This window comes from Triticum dicoccoides, chromosome 2B (assembly GCF_002162155.2).
Source record: "Triticum dicoccoides isolate Atlit2015 ecotype Zavitan chromosome 2B, WEW_v2.0, whole genome shotgun sequence".
NCBI classification, from domain to species: domain Eukaryota; kingdom Viridiplantae; phylum Streptophyta; class Magnoliopsida; order Poales; family Poaceae; genus Triticum; species Triticum dicoccoides.
Genome location: NC_041383.1, coordinates 667679957 through 667695070, shown reverse-complemented (window position 1 = coordinate 667695070; position 15114 = coordinate 667679957).

Here is a 15114-nt window from a genome sequence, read left to right as displayed (position 1 = left end):
CAGTTTTCCTTTTTCTTTTCCTTTATTTTCTCCCACTTTTATTTCCCGAGAGCAGTGAACGAAGGGAGGGCGATATATATTGCATCATTTGACGGTTAAATATGTATGCAAAATAGGAACATATATATTACATCATTGGACCCATGCATAATAATGGCTAAGTGTGTATACAAAATAGGAACATATATATATATATATATATATATATATATATATATATATATATATATATATATATATATATATATATATATATATATATATATTACATCATTTGACCGATAACATACGGTTCCTCAGCGCTGATCGTTTTTGAGTCAGCTTCTTTCCCTTCTTGTTCGTCGAAGAATAATTGAGCCCCTCATCGTGACTTTGCCTTTTCCATGGAGTATGATTTTTCTTAGGTAATGTAGTATTGATTCTTCTTTTGACGTATACTCCATCATCATCATCATCTTCCCTCATTGGGTTGCCATACTAATCATAGTCTTCCTCGTTGGCGACTCCATCCATTCTAATGATGTTCCTTTTACCTCTCCTCATGACAACACGACTGGGATTGCATGGGTCGGTTATGAAGAAGCATTGTGTCACGTGCTTAGCGTGTATCCATGGCTCGTTTTTTGTGATAGCGTTCACGGTAGCGCTCTTGGCGTCGGGTATACTCTTGGTAGTGAAAATCCGGTTTTCTCTTTCGACATTCTTTGCCCATCTAACACGGAACATCGTCGTGTTGTGCAGTCCAGAGTAGTCAAGCTCCCAGATCTCCTCGACCCTTCCATAAAATCGTTCAGTTGCGCCGTTCTCGCTGCCGGTCATGCATTCCATCGTCACCCCTGAGTTCTGATCATCACTGTCCATATCTTTGGCCTCCGTGTAGAACGTGTATCCGTTGATATCATATGCCTGATAGGTTACGAGGTTGGGCGAGGGGACATGTGCTAAGGCGTATATGAGCAATCCATCCTTAGAGCCCTCCTCCAGGGGATTAGAAATAATATGCTCTTTGAACCGATGCAGGAAAGTGGAGTTGTGCTCTCTAGTAACTTCGGCGTTCGTCCTGCATACCCCCCAGTCACGATACTTCTTTGCGGTAATTTCTTTGTGCAGTGCCATGAAAGGATCTACCTCGTCTAGGTGTTGTAGCACTACCAAGTTTTCTCTGTCAAAGTCGCTGCGTCAATCTGAGTATGCCACGTGCAGTTCCCTGCGACTGTTGCAGTGACCATCTCCTTCGAGCCTCCCATCGTCCTTGTTAACGGGCAAACCAACACTAACACCAGGCGGCTGGTCTGCGCCATATAGAAAATTCTCACAGAAAGAGATGCACTCTTTTGTCAAATAGCCCTGGACGATGCTTCCATCCGGACGGGACATGTTACGAACGAATCCTTTGATGATCCCATTCATCCTCTCAAACGGCATCATGTTGTGCAGGAATGACGGCCCCAGGTCTATTATGTCATCCACAATATGGACACACAGATGCACCATCACGTCAAATAACGCAGGCGGGAAGTACATCTCAAGCTCATTCAGTATCACAACGATCTCTTCCTGTAGCCTTCAGAGCTGCTTCACACTGATTGACTTTCGAGAGATGACGTTGAAAAAGTTGCAGAGACCAATAAGCGTGTCACGGTCGTGCTTGTCCATTATCCCTCTAAGGGCAACAGGTAGTATCTGCATCATCATCACATGACAGTCATGAGACTTCATCCCACTGAACCTTTTCTTGTCCGTGTCTAGATATCTGCTTATCTTGCCACAGTAACCGGAACTAACTTTGACTCCGGTAAGGCACTTAAAGAATTGATTGATCTCAACCTGACTTAAGGTGAAGCAAGAAGGGGGGCAATAATCCTCTTTCTTTATTTTCTTGCCCTTCTTCTCCCGTGCCTCTGTCTCCGTCTCTGTCTCGTCTGACATTTTACGGGGCGGCATGTGCATATCTTCCATGATTTTCAAATCTTGCAAGTCTTTTCTTGCCTTCGGCCCATCCTTGGTCTTATCCGGCATGTTCATCAGTGTTGCGAGCAAGCTCTCAAGGACATTCTTACAGATATGCATTTGATCAAGGCAATGAGGTGTATCGAGTTTGTGCCAGTACTCCAAGTCCCAGAACACAGACCTCGTCCATACCTTCAGTAGCGGCTCCGGCGCCTTTCTCATCGTCTTTCCCGGCGCAGGGCACTCCTTCCAGTTTTTCAACAGTTCATCGATTTCGGCACCGCTCCACTTACGTGGAGGTCCTCGATGCTCAGCGTGACCATTGAATAGATCTCCACGGTTTCTCCACGGGTCGTCCTGTTCAAGCCATCTTCGATGCCCCATGTACACGATTTTCCCAGACCCGCCATCTTTCCTTGACGTTAGCTGTTGAGACGTCGTATCATCCATGCACCACGTGCATCCGCAATATCCATGGCACACTTGGCATGCCACATATCCGTAACCGAGATAGTCGTGCACTGTCGTGATCAGCGCGGCTCTCATGTTGAAATACTCGCCTTTGTTGGCGTCCCATGTCTTGGCCGGTGTTTTCCATAACGTGTCTGACTCCTCTTGAAGTAGCCCCAGATACAAATTAATATTATTTCCTGGTTGTTTCGGCCCTTGAATAAGCATGCTCATGTGAATGTACTTCGACTTCATGCACAACCAGGGGGAGGTTGTACATCCATACAAACACGGGCCATGTGCTATGGTTGGTGTTCTGGTTGCCAAACGGATTCATGCCATCGGTACACGCGCCGAGCACGATGTTCCTTGCATCACATTCAAAATACCAATATAAGCTGTTCAACGCTCTCCACTGGCTTCCATCCTTGACGTGTCTCAGCTTTGAATCATCTCCATCATCGGGCTTCTTCCTCTCCGCGTGCCAGCGCATTAGCTTTGCTTCCTTGGGATCTACAAAATACCTCTGGAGACGGGGAGTGATCGGTAAGTACCATACAACTTTCTGGGGACATTTCTTCCCGGCCTTCTTGTATTGAGAAGCATTGCACACCGGACAGCTTGTTTTTTCCGGGTGCTCCTTCCGATAAATTATGCAATCGTTGATGCATGCATGGTATCTAACGTGTGGCAGATCAAGAGGGCACACGATCTTCTTGGCCTCATCAACACTAGTAGGACATAGATTACCCGCGGGAAGAACATCCTTTAGGTACTTGAGAAGCTCATCGAGGCTAGCGTCCGTCCATTTGTTTTTAGCCTTCGTCTTCAGGAGTTGGAGCGTGAAACTCAAGCGGATCACCTCAGGATTGCAACCATCATACAATGGAGTGTTCGAGTCTACCACCAGTTGCTCCAGCTTAGCCTCCTCTCTAGAAGCAGCTCTCTCAGTACTCGTCTCCTTGCGAAGCAATGCTTGAACATGAGGGTCCCGCACGATTGAACTTAGTACCGACGAACTCTGCTGCGTGGAAGCCATGTCGTTCTCTCTGCCGCCATGTCCGTCCCCTTCTCCTCCGCCATGTCCGACCCCTTCTCCGCCGCCATGTCCAGCCTCTTCCCCGCTGCCATTATCGATCATCTCTTTTTCTTGCCCCGTGTCATCATTGCCTGCCCCGTCGGCATCCTCATCTTCAGTTATCCACCGAGTATAGCCATCCATGAAACCAGTCATGAGCAGGTGCGCTTCGACACGACCATCGTCATAGGGGTCGAGCCAAACTATTCCTTTGCATTTTCGACACGGACATAAAACCTCTGTCCGGTTATTTTCTTTCATGTCCTGCACCGCCGACCGCAACCACCTGTCAACCATCGTTCCACTGACCATCGTCAACTCTGCACGGTAATAATAAACAAATTGATTATAAAAATGCGTGCATGCATCAAAGTCATACAAAAATTCGGCATGACCTTCCCTAAAAATAGGACATATATGGATCTAGAGTTTGCCCGGAATTCGTCGAAACGGAAATAAATCAACATTTCGGCAAAACATAGGCAACTCAAAAGCACAATTTGGCGTCAACTCATGCCACACACACAATTTCCACAAACATATAACACACACATAAACATATTTCCATTTTGCAAAAGCATGAAATTTTCATCACCTCTATCTCGAGATCGAGCACACGGTGGAGATGATGTTGTAGGGAGATCAAAAGTGCACAAAGCTCTTCTTGCCAAAGATAGATCTAGTTAGGGGGCAAATAGGTCACTTAACTAAATCCTACATCTACCTAGCTACCTAATTTGGGAGGAGACAACTTCAACTAGTGGAGGGGAAGGAAAAAGAGAAAGGAGATGCATTAATGGAGGTGGTGTAGTTAGGTAGGAGTAATGAAGAGAGAGAAAGGTAGATAGAAGAGAGAGAGTAATGGGGGAGAAGTATTGAGGAAGAAGAAGAGTGAGAGTGGGAGCATGTGGGAGGTAGGGGAAAGGGAAGAGAGGATGGGGAGGGGCGGTGGGGAAAAGGTGGTGGGTTGGTGCGGATTAGCAGTAGCGCGGGACCTAAAACGCGCTGCTGATAAGAAAGTAGCAGCAGCGCGCTTTCGGCAGAAGCGCTACTGCTAACCGAGATAAAAAGTGTGTCCAATTTGAAAATTAGCAGCAGCGAGCTCAGAAAAACCGCGCTACTACTACAGTTTTAGCAGTAGCACGGCTAGCGGTACCGCGCTGCTACTAAATGGAGTTTGCGGGCACTGTCGATCGATATTTGTAGCAGCGCGGATTACACAGAGCACGCTACTGCTAAACACTTGTCAGTAGCGGGTTTTCCACACCCGCGCTACTGCTAATTAGCAGCAGCGCTCCTTTTTGAGCCGCGCTGCTGCTAAGATTCTGTGTATAGGGTTTTCCCTAGTAGTGGTAGGTTGCATAATAATGGTTTAGTTGGATATTTGTTTGGAGGGATTTATGCGACCCATGTGGCTAATTATCTTGGTATACCTCCACATGAAGATGATAGGAAGTTGCCTCCCGCTTATTTAGATTATAACGCCATGGTTAGTCATCATTTTCTTGAGAGGAATGAACAATTCCTCCAGTATCGACTAATCTTTGACAAACGCGCTGTCCATATTACTCTCCCTGCTCCTACCCTTTTTGATTATCAGGAAAACGGAAGATATGTTGTAACCAGGGAGGAGGCAACTGAGTATGAGAGGAGGACGGAGGCAGTTCACCGCCATGCCGCAGCTCAAGAGGCAATGGCTGCTACATCTCAGTACGACCCCAGTTATAACTTCAGATATCAGTCAGGCTACCCGTGGCCATAGACCAACTTTGGCCAAAAGCCTAAGCTTGGGGGAGTACGTATTTCTCGCGGACATTACATTCATGTTCACACACTCATTCTAGTTGTCGGTTTTCATACTTTTTCATTGTACTATCTGTGCTAGTTTAATTTTTTTTCTAGCTTTCTTCTTGTGTGTTTGATAAACCTTAAGAAAAACCAAAAAAATTAGTTAGTTTAATTTCCATGCTTGTAGTAGTAATTAAAAGAAAACCCAAAAAGATTTCTCGTTCTTCTTTTTCTTGTTGGGTGTTTTCCCGTGTAAATAGTTTTATTTCTTTTCTTTCCTTTGGGGGTCGAGAGGAGAAGACCATAATGAAAATGCTTAGTGGCTCTCATATGCATGATTGTTGATTTAACCAAGAGCCCATATTACCTTGTCTTCTCCCTTGAATTGAATGCTTGCGGATTCCAGCTTAGTCCAATGCACGTGCACTATTATTATTATACACACCGTTCGGTCGTTCAAGTGAAAGGCAATAATGACGATATATGATGGACTGATTGAGATGAGAGAAGCTGGTATGAACTCGACCTCTCTTGTTTTTGTAAATACGATTAGTTCATTGTTCCTGATTCAGCCTGTTATGAATAAACATGTTTGCAATGACAATTAGAGATTATAGTTGCTTATGCCATGCTTAATTAGCTAGGAGCTTATAATGGTTTACCTTGCGTGCCAACATGCTATTAAAATGGTTGTGATGTGGTATGATAGGGTGGTATCCTCCTTTGAATGATTCGAGTGACTTGACTTGGCACATGTTCACGCATGTAGTTGAAACAAAATCAACATAGCCTTCACGATATTTATGTTCATGGTGGATTATATCCTACTCATGCTTGCACCTGGTGTTGATTAATTTTAATGTATGTTCATGATTGTTGTCGCTCTCTCAGTTGGTCGCTTCCCAGTCTCTTTCTAGCCTTCACCTGTACTAAGCGGTAATACTGCTTGTGCATCCAAACTCCATAAACCCCAAAGTTATTTCATATGAGTCCACCATACCTTCCTATATGCGGTATCTACCTTCCGTTCCAAGTAAATTTGTATGCGCCAAACTCCAAACCTTCAAATGAAATTATGTTTTGTATGCTCGAGCAGCTCATGTATCAACTAGGGCTGTTTGTATCTTCCATGCTAGGTGGGCTATACTCAAGGGGAGTGGACGCCGCTCCTCATTCACGAGAAAATGGCTGGTCTCTGGGATGCCCAGTCCCATGATCAAATCAAACCAAAATAATTAAAAAAAACTCCCCCAGGATTGTTGCTAGTTGGAGGCACCCGTTGTTTCGGGCAAACCATGGATTGATGCTTGTTGGTGGTGGGGGAGTATAAACTTTACCATTCTGTTTGGGAATCGCATATAATGTGTGTAGCATGGAAGATATCGAGATGTCATAGTTGTTATGTTGACAGTGAAAGTATACCGCCCAAAATGTTATTCATCTCTATTTTAAAATTGAGCTCTGGCACCTCTACAAATCCCTGCTTCCCTCTACAAAGGGCCTATCTATTTACTTTTATGTTGAGTCATCACCCTCTTATTAAAAAGCACCCGCTGGAGAGCACCGTTGTCATTTGCATGCATTACTATTAGTTTATATTGGGTATGACTATGATTGGATCTCTTTTACCATGAATTACAATGTTTAGTCAGTCCTTGATCTTTAAAGGTGCTCTGCATTTAAGTTTTGCGGTCTCAGAAAGGGCTAGCGAGATACCATCTTATTATATCATATTATGATTGTTTTGAGAAAGTGTTGTCATCCGAGCTTTATTATTATTGCTCTCTAGTTGATTATGCCATTGATATGAGTAAACATGAGACCTAAGTGTTATTGTGAATATGGTTAGTTCATAATCTTTGCTAAAAACTTGAATGTTGGTTTTACATATTTACAACAACAAGAGCAAACAGAGTTTGTAAAAGTTTTTCTTTATCACTTTCAGTTTGTCAACTGAATTGCTTGAGGACAAGCAAAGGTTTAAGATTGGGGGAGTTGATACGTCTCCGTCGTATCTACTTTTCCGAACACTTTTTCCCTTGTTTTGGACACTAACTTGCATGATTTTAATGAAACTAACCCGGACTGATGTTGTTTTCAGCAGAACTGCCATGGTGTTATTTTTGTGTAGAAATAAAAGTTCTCGGAATGACCTGAAAATACACGGAGCAACTTTTCAGAATAAATAAAAAATACTAGCGAAAGAAATAGCGTCAGGGGTCCCACACCCTACCCACGAGGGTGGGGGCGCGCCCCCTCCACCTGGGCGCGCCCCCCCTACCTCGTGGGCCCCCTGAATGTCCACCGACCTCAACTCCAACTCCATATATTTGCTTTCGCGGAGAAAAAAATCAGAGAGAAAGTTTCATCGCGTTTTACTATATGGAGCCACCGCCAAGCCCTAATCTCTCTCGGGAGGGCTGATCTGAAGTCCGTTCAGGGCTCCAGAGAGGGGGATTCGTCGTCGTCGTCATCATGAACCATCCTCCATCACCAATTTCATGATGCTCACCGCCGTGCGTGAGTAATTCCATCGTAGGCTTGCTGGACGGTGATGGGTTGGATGAGATTTACAATGTAATCAAGTTAGTTTTGTTAGGGTTTTGATCCCTAGTATCCATTTTGAAAATTATAACTTCCAATTTTTATATTTAACTTTCCAATTTCACACCTACATATATTTGCAAAGATTATATCATTCTATTGGACAAATAGATGGGCACGGCAACGCGCTTCTTCATGATCTAGTGTTTTGTCAAAATTGGGTCACCAAAAGAAGAAGAAACAACATTGTTAATCCAATTCAATACAATCAAAATAATTATAAGGGACTTACTTCATCGAGGGAGTTGATACGTCTCCGTCGTATCTACTTTTCCAAACTCTTTTGCCCTTGTTTTGGACCCTAACTTTCATAATTTGAATGAAACTAACCCGGACTGGCGATGTTTTCAGTAGAACTGCCGTGATGTTATTTTTGTGCAGAAATAAAAGTTCTCGGAATGACCTGAAAATCCACGCAGCAACTTTTCAGAATAAATAAAAAATACTAGCAAAAGAAATAGCGTCAGGGGGCCCACACCCTGTCCATGAGGGTGGGGGTGCGCCCCCTGCCTCGTGGGCCCTTTGAACGTCCACCGTCCTCAACTCCAACTCCATATATTTGCTTTCGTGGAGAAAAAAATCAGAGACAAAGTTTCATCGCGTTTTATGATACGGAGCCGCCGCCAAGCCCTAATCTCTCTCAGGAGGGCTGGTCTAGAGTCCGTTCGGGGCTCCGGAGAGGGGGATTCGTCGTCATCGTCATCATCAACCATCCACCATCACCAATTTCATGATGCTCACCGCCGTGCGTGAGTAATTCCATCATAGGCTTGCTGGAGGGTGATGGGTTGGATGAGATTTACCATGTAATCAAGTTAGTTTTGTTAGGGTTTGATCCCTAGTATCCACTATGTTCTGAGATTGATGTTGCTATGACTTTGCTATGCTTAATGCTTGTCAATAGGGCCCAAGTGCCATGATTTCAGATCTGAACCTATTATGTTTTCATGAATATATGTGAGTTCTTGATCCTATCTTGCAAGTCTATAGTAACCTATTATGTGTTATGATCCGACAACCCCGAAGTGACAATAATCGGGATACTTCTCGGTGATGATTATAGTTTGAGGAGTTCATGTATTCACTATGTGTTAATCCTTTGGTCTGGTACTCTATTAAAAGGAGGCCTTAATATTCCTTAGTTTCCATTAGGACCCCGCTACCATGAGAGGGTAGGACAAAAGATGTCATGGAAGTTCTTTTCCATAAGCACGTATGACTATATTCGGAATACATGCCTACATTAAATTGATGAACTGGAGCTAGTTATGTGTCACCCTATGTTATAACTGTTACATGATGAACCACATCCGACATAATTATCCATCACTAGTCCAATGCCTACGAGCTTTTCACATATTGTGCTTTGCTTATTTGCTTTACCGTTGCTACTGTTACAATTACTACAAACCTGCTACTGTTACTTTTGCCACTGTTACCGTTACTTCCATACTACTTTGCTACTAAATACTTTGCTACAGATACTAAGTTATCCAGGTGTGGTTGAATTGACAACTCAACTGCTAATACTTGAGAATATTCTTTGGCTCCCGTTGTGTCGAATCAATAAATTTGGGTTGAATACTCTACCCTCGAAAACTGTTGCGATCCCCTATACTTGTGGGTTATCAGGAGGGATGTCCATGTGCTCATTATGGGAATATTGATCTCCATGGAAGAATACAACCCATGGTTGTTGCATGACATATTGTTCCTATTTAAGTGCGAAAGGAGAGATGGATCAACATGTAAAGAAGTTATATTGGGAACCTAAGTCAACTAACAATAGAGTTTATTGTTCCTAGGTTCATATCAACATATATACCACATACTTGATGCACACAAGTTTTGTGCTTAACTGGATTTACTTTTCAATGCCATTGAGACCCATAGACATCCTAGAATTTGGAAATGAACTACACGTCTCCGACTTCCTACATAAAGTAGCAACATTATCTTTGTCAATTGTAGACAGACTTTTTCAAAAGTTCATGAGCAATGCTAAAAATACAGACAAATTCTTATGGATTGGGCATACAGGATTAGGTGGAGGCTGGGGGCGGCGTAGGGTGAGGATTAATGGGGAAGCTGGCACATCAGGTTGTAGATTAGTCTATAAAAAATCTGCTAGTATATGATTGTCGAGAATTTACCATCTTATTAATGTTTTATGTAGGCAACTAAACATTTCTAGTAGATGCATGAGAAGCTAGTACGTACATATGGTTCATCCAAAATAAAAAATTAGGCTATAATTTATAATCCATATTTGAAGTGCATTTGAAAGGTGGGATCTGATAAGTAATCCACGTGTTAGCAGCATGCATTAGCTTTTACTAGACACAATAATTCCAAGATTAATGATTCAACAAATAAAAAGTCAAAACTTTCAACTTTGCTTCACAGATTTTATGGTGGTCAAGTCACTCTCTACTTAGGCCAGAGCCCACTTTGGACTGGCATCATCAGCAAATTAAGCAAAATATTAGTGAGACATGGCTAGGTGTGGCGATTCTGAACATGAAGGTGTTCATGTGCTAGCCAAGCACCTACGGGGTGTGGGCTTTTGGCAGTGTAGGCGTTGGGAAGGAGGCAGGTATAGGCGAACATGGGACTTGCAATAGTCTCCTTGAGCACTAGAAATGTTGGTGAGAGGCAAAGGCTTGGATACATCACCATGTTGGGTGGCATGAGATGGTCGTGGACCGGAGGCCTCAAGGTTACTAGGTGAGCACAGGGTGCTGCACTTACTGGGTGTACATGATGATGAATTCCTCACCGATTCCAGGTTGAGGCATAAGAGGCCCACTAGGAAGAACCAAATAAGGGTGGTCAATGAGGAGGCAAAATGACCCACATGGTGCATCTATTGTTGGCAAATCACAAATGATTTAATCAAACAAATGTGTGAATAACATACTTGGCGGTTCAGTAATGATTTCAATTAGTGTGCAAACTCTCGAGTGGTTACATAAAAACTTGTAATTTTGTGTCCTCCTAGGCCTAAGTTTTAACACCCTCAAGCAGTTACATAGTTCAGAATTGTGAGAATAATATCCATGATCACTTTGAATCGAAGTTGGAGAGGCCTTGTCATAGCATCATTGGTAACCTCTGGAAACCCAATTCTAAATGTTGGGATGAAGATAAGATTAGTGCTTATTTTGATGATAACTTCAAGAACAAGATTTTAGAAATTCTTGTCATCAATGTTGATTGCAAATATATGATTTGTTGGACTCATACTCCTAATGTTGTTTGCACCTCAAAAAGTGCATATACTTTTGTGTGCAGGAATCCCAAGTTAGATCTACACGTCAAAGCTCTCTTATTACGAATCAAGAAGTAACCTTTCTCAACCAAGTCTGGAAAGAGAAAACAATGGCCCCAAGGGTGATTTTTTTGCTTGAGGCTTATTAGAAGGGTAATTGCAGCCGGTATGAGAGCTTCCATATTTTCAAAACATATTAGTAAAATTGTTGTAGATGTGGCTAGGACAAAACATATTTGAATCTCTTCTTTCTCTATAATTTATCAAGAATGATTTGATTTTACTTTAGTTTGAATACTGATAGGCCGAATCACAATCCTTACTCCATTGATATAGTCCTACAAATCTTATTTACGAAGCATCTAGAGATAAAGTTAAGCACTGCTTTTACTATTCTTTGGAATATTTGGAAATCTAGGAATGGTCTCCTTTTTGAAAATAAAACTTGGAGCCCTATGCATGTAATCCATGTTACAAAGTTAATGCTAAATGTTGGTTTAATGGAGGATTGCGTAGAGGACCTCTCCTGGTCTTAACCTATCCAAACCGTTCCCAAGTGCAAATTCTTATGTTTTGGCCATAGATCTTAAATTATATGCCGATGCACCTTTTAACCCTAATGAGGCAACAAATGAAGCCTTTCTTGGAGTACTTCTAAAGAATGATATTAGTGGCCGTACAATATTTATACAAGCTACCTCCAATAGAGTATATTCCTTTTCACAGGTCGAAGCATTAGGACTTCTGTTGGCAACCGTGACTGTGAAAGCATTGAACTGGTATTTGGTTCTATTATTCTCTTATTGCAGTAATCTAGTACAAGCGATGGTAGCCAAAGACTTAATCCAACCACCGGGGCATTGGAGGATTAGGTTGATTTCAGCTGAGTTCTCCAACATGGTCTCCGACATTGAATCCTACAAGATCAAGCATAATGCGAGAATTCAAAATACCCTAGCTCATTCTCTTGCAAAGAAAGCTTACTTGAATAAATCTACTTATCCTTGCAACTTCTTTTGTAGCAACTCTGCTAGATATAACTATAAAATGGCCTTTCAAGCCATCTCTTTTCCTATGAAAAAACTACTATTTGTGCACTGTTTCAGTTGTTAGTAAAGAAAATTTAGCACTATTTTGAGGATTTGTGTTGCCAAAAAAATTACTATATCAATTGATAGTGAAATTCATTTTTGGTCGATTGGTGATTATGGTTTCTTAGGCCTATTTCTGTATTTTAATGAATGAACTACTTGGCACAGCGAATGCAAATGCTTTCTACTAAAATAAACTACACCATGAAGGTGAGTTGGTGTGAGAAAAATTTGGTTATCGGGGAGTTACTGCTCCATGGGAGGGATTCTCACAACTACACAAGAATGCCCAATTAATATGTTCATTATGACAATATTGAATTGCATCAAAGCATCCATCAAATGGCTATATATTGGACAACACATGGTTCCTATTTAACATGGGAAGAGAGATAGAACAATGATTCACAAAGAAGCCATTGCACATCGACCGAGGAGCGGAGCTTAGTCGTTGGTAGGTTCATTTTGGCATACCAAATGTTCAATGTACACATGTTTTACACTTAGAAATATGTTTCAAATGTTTGAAATCCACGTCAATCCTACGAATGGGAACCATTAGGAATTGCAATCGCACGATCCTCAAACTACTCACCAAGTAGCATCATCATATGAAGGTGAGAAGGAGAAGGGATTCTTTGAGAATTCACTATCCTAGAGTTCAGTTGTTGCCTCGGTGTGAAGGAGAGGCATAATTGTTGTCTTGCAATCATGTTCTCTGTCTCAGAGTGAGTTGGAGTGCATCTACCAATGACACAACTAGGGATGGGTTGTGTGATGGCAATCCATGCCGAAGATCAGGTCTAGGAATGGCTACCTAGTTGAGTAGGTGACCAAAGTCATGCATGAAGTTGGCAATGTTAATGTCGTCCATTATAGGAAGCGTTGCATCCTTTAGCTCTGGGTAATGGGGACATACGAATTAATTCTGGCCAAACCCAAGCTGGTACTTGTATCGCACCTTAGTGGTGCAAAATATAAACCCATGATGACATAATGAAAACCCCGTTTGACTCGAAATCAAAATATTGCTAGAAGATGACAAGCTAGTAATTGGGGTTCGCTCTGAACCTTTTTAAATTGGTCGATGCTATGCAAGAACAAATCTTAGTTTCACAATGGTTAGAGATCATATGCTAACTTTTGAGGAGGTTTATTGAACATTACAAATCAGACAATGTGTTTTAATATGCATGAGAATACAAAAGTGTAAAAACATTAAGAAAGGTGTGGATAAATCACTCCAAAAAAAGAACATGTTGAGAACAAGCATTATCTTTTATTAGTAGTAACACTTCCAAGTTAACTCTTTCATAAGTATATATGCAAAGTACCTTATAGAGTGGCACAGGGTTGTTGAATCCTGCTGATTATCCATAGTCATGTGGCATCTGTGTTTTTATCCATCTGTCGAATTTTTATGAGAATTTGATGTAACTAAACATTTTGTGAACATTTCTTATGTGAATCAAAGAAATGCCACTTGTGTATAAACGCAAGTACCAAGTTCAGGTACCCAAAAAATATGCATGAACAACTTGAGGTTAGACAACTTTTGTATCGCTGTCATTAGAAAAAGTGATAAATTTAACAACTATAATTTTGATTTCTATATAATTTTGATTTCTATCTCCAGCATATAGGAAGTGTCAAATGCAATTGTATCACAACATTGTTCTAGGACAACAATCTGAAACATGATAAGGATCAGTCTTCAGAGCATGAGTGACAAAACACAAAAAACAACACGCGCACGCTCGTTCCATATTTCAGATTACAACCAATTATTCTCTCTCGAATTTTGTTCTAGAAAATATCCAGAGCACAAAAAGAGTTGATACAAGCAGAATGAAAACTTTAGGCCATACACATCAAAGTTCAGTACCTAACTGATAAGTATGAGTACATGAAGAATCGATAACTGTGTAGATCAAGCATAGTTTGATCCACAACAAGGCCTTGAAGTTCGCAGTGGGGTTCTTGACAGTGCTAAGAAGGCCGTGTAGGTGACAATGTCAACAACCTTTGGGCTAGCATGGTGGAAATTCAAACTTGGATACACTCGACCTCATCTCCTCGCTCCCAAACCACATGCATGCATAATCCAGAAGCAACTAAACATGTTCAATCCCCTTCACTAGTTCAATGGCAATCAACTCACCATTCACTTGGTCCACAATCCATCCTTCAGCCGGGGTTCATCCTACGAATCAATAAGCACCAATTTTACGAGAACTTAGCAACTTAGGACTCGTTTGGTAGCCTGCATTAGGTCTAACCAGGCCCGTGTGATGTAGTTTTGGTTGTTTGGTTGCCTGCCTTGCACCTAAATATCGGCTCGCACGATATTTAAATCACCTTCGGGCCTGGCTAAGTAGGAATGCTCGATCAGACATTTTTTTCATAGTCAGGCCCGACCGATGCAACCCGAGACACGTGGGCATCGGAGGCTGAACATTAGGAGCCACAATCAAAATGTTGTGTTGTTTCCTGAAGCGCCGCCATAACTACGCTCACCCTCCTCTCACCACTATCTCTCCCCTATCTCCACTCTCACACCAGCGGCGGCGAGCACAAGATCTGGATGGTGAGCACCAGAATGAGGAACTGGACAGCGAGCACTGGCGTTGACCACCGGCTTTAGCGCCTCATTGGAATCCATTCGACAATGGCGGTAAGCCATTTGTCTCTGATGGAACCGAATTATACCATCATTGCATTTGATTTACGCATCGCGCACTAGGCATCCAATCTGCCTACCGGGTTTGATTTAGGCTTAACCAATTAGGGATTTATAGCCATTCGAACGAGATTGAGTACGATTTTCACTAGGGGGCGGGGATAAATCAAGCTCCACTCTCACACCAGCTAGCGGCGGCGAG